Source organism: Neomonachus schauinslandi, chromosome 5 (assembly GCF_002201575.2).
Source record: "Neomonachus schauinslandi chromosome 5, ASM220157v2, whole genome shotgun sequence".
Lineage (NCBI taxonomy): Eukaryota > Metazoa > Chordata > Mammalia > Carnivora > Phocidae > Neomonachus > Neomonachus schauinslandi.
Genome location: NC_058407.1, coordinates 43886983 through 43894593, shown reverse-complemented (window position 1 = coordinate 43894593; position 7611 = coordinate 43886983). Strand labels below are relative to the sequence as shown.

Genomic DNA, 7611 nt, shown 5'->3' with positions numbered 1-7611 from the left:
TATCTTCCTTGTAAATTCCCTGAAGACAAAGACAATGACTTATTTATCATTTCATCCTCTGATTAAAGCATTGAGCCTAATATATAATATATACCTAACAAATTATATGACACCCAATTACTTAGTGTATACATGAAAACACTGATTATATTTGTTCTCTTTTGGAAGTATCCTATATTTAATTATATTAAATTGACAGTGATTTTTTGATTAATGGTTTTCATTTTCACCTGCATTTTCAGTGAGAAATCATTACAAATCATTTGGTTATAAAAATCAGGTCAGGTCTCTAACTGCATAACCGCTGCCTACTTTTGTTTGCTTCAGTGTACAGTTAGTTGATCCAGTCTTGTCATGATGGTTTCTTAGTGTTGTGTTATTCAATAAATATCAAATGTTTAATAGGAATTTAATTCTATTTTCATTTCCTTCTAAGGAATACAAAAGACACTTCCAATGTAGACCCTGTTCTCAAAAACAAAAATAAAAACAAAAACAAAGCATGGTAAGAGATGAGGCTTGTACTTAAAATTTTTTTCAGATGTAAAAAGAAATAATACAATAAAGACAAAATTACAAATTGTCTACCATCCAAACATCTTCATATAACCATAGCTGATGTTTTATAATATTCTCTCCCATATATTTTTCCCTCTGTAATAATACAGGGAAGAATAGTAGAGGAAATTATAAAAAAGCCTTGGAGTCAACAGAAATGCTTGCCTGAGAAGAGTAACTTACCTATTTAAACCTCATTGTTCAGGGATGCCTGGGCGGCTCACTCTGTTAATCAGCAGACTCTTGATTTTGGCTCAGGTCATGGTCTCAGGGTCCTAGGATTGAGCCTCATATCAGGCTTTGCGCTCAGCAGGGTGTCTACTTCAGGATTCTCTCTCTCCCTCTGCCCCTCCCCTTGCTCTCTCTCTCTCTAAAATAAATAAACAAATCTTTTAAAAAATAAACTTCATTGTTCCCATCTACAAGATGGGCAGAAAATATGACTACTGTATAAAGCAATTAGCATGATATCTCAGTCATAAAAACACCCTAAATTACTTGTTCAAATACTTGTTCATATCCCTGGGGTAGACTATAGTCCAGAGTTTATAAGTACTACAATTCACTTAATCATTCTCCTTAACAGTCATTTTATATTTTTTCCAGTTGTTTGTTTCCTTAGATTTTTGTTTTATTTACAGTTAAAGTTATAATTACAAGTAATGCTGGTATGAACATCCTTGAATATCTTTATATAGCTACTTTTATAACCCTGAAAACAGAGCTTTACAACAAAATTCTGGAAGATGAATGATTGGATCTTGACAGGCTTTGATCTTTCTTTCTTTCTTTTTTTCTTTTTTTCCTTTTCAGCTCTATATAACTGCTGAACTTTTGTTTGTTCCACACAGCCTTTTAGCAAATGCTTCAAGGGAAATTAGTTCCAAATATAAGCCTTCCCAATTTATGCTTTCCTTTTCTTCAGTCTTATTCCCATGAGTCTTTGTTTTCTTGGTAGTTTTCCAATGCCTACAAACACAATTTTTTTTTAAATATCTTTTCCGGTTCTTAGCTGGAGATTTGATTTACAAGTTTGTTCACCATTACCACCACAAACAAACTATTTCTTGACAGGGTAAACAATTCTAGTTTGATTATTATTTTAACTCAGTATCCTAGAAAATTAATTCCATTGTTTTTCAATGGCATTGTTATCATTTGGAAGTCTGCTGTTAATTTAATATTCACTTTTGTTGTAGGTGCATCTATCTTGTCTCTTTCTGCTTTTAAAATTTTTTCCTTTTCTTGTGAAGTGTCTGTATGGTGTGTCTAATTATGGAGTTTAAAAAAATAATGCCAGTTTAATATATTGTGCTTCTTAACAATTTTGTTATATTTCTGTATTAGAAATTCTCAGCCATTTGTTTCTCAAATTTGCCTTCCCTCAATTCTCTCATCTTTTACTCTAGAACAATAATTAGATATATGCTCATTCTAGATACTATATATTTTAAATTATCTTTCATATTTTTAACTTATTTTCTCTTTTTGCTTATGTTAAAAAAAATCTTCAGCTAGATTTCTGTCCTTCAACTCATTCTTCATTTTGTTCTGTGTTGTTTAAACTCATTCATTTTGTATTTTATTTCAATAATCATGTTTCATTTTTGAAAATTTATTACATTAATTTTAAGGTCTGCCTGTCATTAATGAAAAGCTCTTATAAAATGCTCATATTTACGAATTCATCCTGTATTTCCTTTTTGTTTCAAACATAGTTATCCTACCATTTTCAATTCCAACATTTGTATAACTTGGGGCTCTAAAGTGGTTGTCATTAAGTCTGATAAAATTTCATGATGTCTTATCTTCTTGAATGGTTGTGGCCTTTGTCAATTCATAATTATTTATGGGATTTGTGACAGCTGCTACCTGATTTTGAGGATTCTATCAACTGTGGGCCACTCTAGATCCCTTTAAAATTATGGCTTAATGAAGGTATCTGAATTTTAGCCTTTCTACTCTGGTTATATGTCCAAGGTTTATAATCCCTGCCAAAGAGTTATTTGTATTTGTTCTAAAGAAAACCCTATTCCTACTAGCTCTATCATGGGTCCCAACTCTGACTTTCAAGATAAGGGTTTTGATGATTTTTGTTGTTGTTGTTTTTGGGTGTCTATGGGGAAGAGAAAGGAGTTAGTGGTCTTTGAAGATTATCTTTATATCCCTAAGTGCCTAGAAATACATTCAAAATGTTTAAATCCAGGTCTAGTTGTTTTGCAGTGAGAGAATGCTCCAGATAATCTAGCCCACTGTGATCCTGAAAGTACATACTCTGCTCCACTTGATAAATGATAAAATTCCACTCTCACTCAAATACCCGTATTAGTCCAGTTAGGATGCTCTAACAAAATATCATAGATTGGGTGGCTTATAAACAACAAAAATTATATTTTTCACATTTTGAGAAGCTAGAAGTCTGAGATTAGGGTGCCAACATGGTTAAGTGAGAGCCCTCTTTTAGGTTGCAAACTTCTCCTTGTATCCTCATATGGCAGGAAGGGCAAGATGCTCAGTTTTATATAAAGGCATTAATCTCATTCATGAAAGCTCTGTCCTTATGACCTAATCACTTCTCAAAGACCCTACCTGCTAATACATTCACATTGGGCATTAGGATTTCAATATATGGATTTGGATGGAAAACAAACATTCAGACCATAGCACCATATCTGTACAAAAATCCCAATCTTATATTCAGAAATAACTGTTATTTTATGATATTCACTTGACATTTTCCTATTCTTCACTGTCTATAGCTTTTGTTTGTTTGTTTTGTTTGTTTTTGGCCTCACTTCATTTCCTATAAGTCAAAACTAAATAAACAATAATTTTATTCATTTTCTTAGGATTGCATTCAGGATTTCCAACCTTCATAAATGCTCTTATACTGTTTGTACTAATTCTTCACCCCTAAATCAATCTAATCATTTATTTTCTTCTACTCTTCCAAGAACTTTCCAACCAGAGAGGGAAATATATATCTTCTGATTGTCTTTATTTGAAATGTATGATATTTAATATTATTTTTGTGCTTAGTTTGACATCAATATTTTAACCATGTCCAGAGGATTCCACTCCCCACATTTTTTGGTTAGAAAGTTATCTCAAAGTTTACCTCTACTTCTTCTACCCTTGGCTTTCTAAACAAATAGCTAAATATCCTATATCATTTTTTTAACTAACATAGAGAGATAAATTATGTTATTATTCATTCTTTCCAAATTAATTCTTGTTTTTATTATGTTTAACTTTTCTCCTGTTCTAGAGCATAAAATTAACCAAGGTAATTTCCTCCACCACACAGATTAGGAAGCTTGATATACTTCTGAACAATATTAAGTATTTGGATACAAAAATGAGTAAGACAAGGTGGCCACAATTCCTGAGGAAAGTCAGGTAAATTAAACACAGACATTTATGAGACTGTGATAAGTGGTAAAGTAAAAAAGTACCATAAAACATAAGGAAAGGAGCACCAAATTATGTACAGAGAGGGAAGAATAAAGTTTCACACTCAATATTAGTTTTGAAAGGAGTCTTAAAGGATACATATGGTTTCACTAGGGTGAAAAGGAGTCCAAAAAGATATTCTAAAAATAGAAAAATATGCAAAATTACTATCATCTGAGAAATAATGACATGATTGAAGAGATGAACACAGTTACATATAATTAGCAAATGAATTTATGGGGAAGTAGGAGTAAGAAATAAACTTATCTTACTTTGCCTTATAAATATAATTTTTTTAAACATGTTGATCTCCATATTAAAACATGAGTTTCTCAAATCAGGGTACCTATCTATCATTTTGTGGTTACTATTTATTTTATTACCTGACTAATTGTAAATGCTCAATAAATGCTTTATTAATGAAAAAGAACTATTATCTGACTTAGATCTAAAGGACCCCACTTTATAAATGAACAAAATTAAATTTTAAGATTAATATATTGTTTGTGTGTCACTCCCCATTAAAATGTATCTTACTTTTAAAGGAGAGAGATTGTATTTTTATGGTAACCCCATCATTTATCACATCAGAAGGTGTAAGTCAAAGTTCTGAAAGGATATACAAGAACAGACTAATAAATCTTGATGGAATTATTGAGAAAGAAAACCCAATTCCCAAGGAGTATATGTTTGTGTGTATGTGCAACACAGTTTAGAGTAGATAAGAAAGAATTTCAGGATATCTGAGGTAGCATAGGAATAGAGCACAGAGTTGGAAAAGAAAAGAAAGTAGTGAAGACTGTCAGTGAGATCAGGTGAGTGAAAGAGGCCTGTGCATTGGTCTGACAATATATAAACAATGCCAAATGTCCTACAAAAAACTTTTTTCTAAGTGAAATTAGGAAAAAAATGTTTCAGAGAGGTGCTAAAGGGAATGACATTCTGTGAGATTAAATGTTGAGAGTGATGAACAAATAGACTGTTGGTGACAGCAAAAAGTGAAAAATAAATAAATACATATGTTGTGGGGAAATGAATTTTCCCAAATGTAAACTCTTTCTAAGTATTTCAATCCTTTCAGTGTTTTGAAGTATGGTTAAAGTCATGTTCAATTTAGGTACTAAATTGCAATTATTTCAAAGTTCTTCTGTGAGAGACCCAAGACCTAAGTCATTGTTGTGGGGTGGGGGGGATGGATTAAGTGTTCAGTATTATTGCCCCAACTATATCTCACATACATACAAGTCTATCTTGATTATTTTCTCCAAAAAGAAACAAGAAGAAATTTAATTTTAGCTAAGAAATGAAGGGTCAAAGTCAGAGAGAACTCATACTATTTTTCAAGAAGAGTTCATTTTATTTCTCAAACCATCAATAAAATCAGGATTAGACTTTATGCCCTGCTTCTCTCAAACGTATAGTGACTGTTGACTTTTGCTATAGTAAAAACATTTTCTTTGATAGTGCAATAAAATTAGCTGTACTCAAAGACTTGAGCAAGCAATGAGTGGTTTAAGCAGAAAAAATATAATTTTTAAAACACTAGCATTAAGATTAGAAAGAGTTCTGCTCCAAAAAAAGAGAATCTGTCAGAAAATCTATTTAAACAACACAATATTAGTAGCATCTGAACAGAAATATGTGTCATGCCTGAGCTGTAATATAACCTATGTGGGAGAAGGGATTAAATGTGAGATTTTAAAATAACTTTTCTTAAAAAAAGAAAGAAAAAAAGAAAGAAATCTCATGTGCATTCTTAAAATTAGAGCCATGTGGGTAGTCTAACATCTACCTCCTGCTGCTGCTGTCCATAGTTATTAAAACTATCCTAATCAATCTGGCATTAATCTTACACTTAATTTTGGGGAAAAAATATACTTTTTAAGTGATACTAAGTCCTGTTTTATGTCTTCGTCCCTGAAGAGATACTTGTATAGAATAAAATCCAATCTCAACTCAGGTTCATTCTGATAACCTCCATGCAAGGCATTATTGGGGGTTAATAATAGAGATCGCTATCCCAAGACCCTAGAAATGGATGAGAAAATAAAACCATGTACCTACCTAAGGTCACCTTTGTGTTCACTTTATATATAATTTAAATGTTTACTGATCTATTCAATCTACAAGTCAAAACAGATGATAGTTTATCTAAAATGCTTATAAACCCAGATAATTTTCATTTGTATAATTATTAATTATCATTTGACATCGCTGTTCTTTCTGGTATGCAATCACGGTGCTTACATGCACTCATGTTGGGAGCCTCATAAACTTGATAGCTGAGCAGTTTTATACAACTGAGTCTATCAGTTCAGATGGCTTCACAGAACAGTGGAATCTGGATTGTGGTTTCCTCTTTCAGGTCTATACCATAAGGACAAAATATTTTGGCTGCTTCATGTTAAAATATAAGGTTTTATTTACTTGCCTTCAGAATGAAAATGTGTCTGCCTTTGGGAATACATGAATAATGAATTTGTGGAGAGTTTTCAAGATGGGTATTAAAAAAAAAAAAAAAAAAATCATGTCCCCTCTGCCTGTTGAAAGAGGACCAAGATTTTAGGAAAGCCCAGCTATTTATTTTCTCAAATGAAAGAAAAAATTGTTTGAGAGTATCCCTGCTGAAGCAATATTTTTACCCATACGTCCTAGTTTGTTTGATTATGGCTAATTTTTTCACGACCCCCCCCTTTTCTTAAAATAAAGTTTGAAGTAAGAATGCAGAGATGATTAAATGGGAATAATGCCATTTTATTTAATTGATTTTAAAGACCTAGTTTAATCAAAATTATTGGACATTTAATAGCAGTCTGAATATTAGTGATTTAGTGAATATAAGCAGAGATTTCATGTTATTTTCTGAAGGAATTAGTATTTTTTATAAAAGAGATGTTATACAAGGGAAAATATATGTTAGAGCAATTATATTAATCTCTAAGCATATAAATAAAAACTAACTAGCCACTTAACTGCTACTGTTCTTTTCTTTTGGCACAATTTAGCAATTACTGCATTCACCCTCTGTTTCTTTCTTTAAAGAGCATGTCTATAAAATTAATGAAGCTTCTACTCCCTGTTGAACATACAGATTTCACAGAAGCAGGGGAAATAATCATCATTCCAATGAGCACAGGCATTTGTACATCTACACCTACACTTATATCTAGCTCTATATTCATATTAAATGTGTTCGTTTTTGAGAAAAGTTTTCAATTAGCAATAATCGCGCCTCGGATAAACCTCATTGGCTACGATACTGCCACTGCGCAAAGCTAAATGTGTTCATTTTTGAAAGTATATACTCATTTTTTAAAGTATATAGATAGCTATAGTGAAAAAAATCCTTACCTTTCTAACTTCTAATAGCTTGATAAGACTATGAATATGGACAAGACAAACATAGATATACATACATGTATACGGGCTTTTCATTTCTAAAATGGAAATAATATATATGTGCTACATTTCTAGCATCAGTCCTTGTTTGGCATCCATGTGTTTGTGTTGTCAATTACAGAAGCACTCTGATTTTATTTTGGGGAACTCTTATTGAATTAAATCTTGGTGAGTCTTCAAATCAAACATTCTATGTTCCTC

The 7611-nt window shown here is 31.8% G+C and overlaps 1 non-coding gene across 1 annotated transcript; it reads right to left on the bottom strand.

Annotated features, from left to right (window-relative positions):
* Window positions 1-7152: 7152 nt before the first annotated feature.
* LOC123325077 lies at window positions 7153-7288 on the bottom strand. The gene has a single exon (XR_006540220.1). It is a non-coding gene; the product is annotated as a U4 spliceosomal RNA (small nuclear RNA).
* Between the last annotated feature and the right edge of the window lie 323 nt (window positions 7289-7611).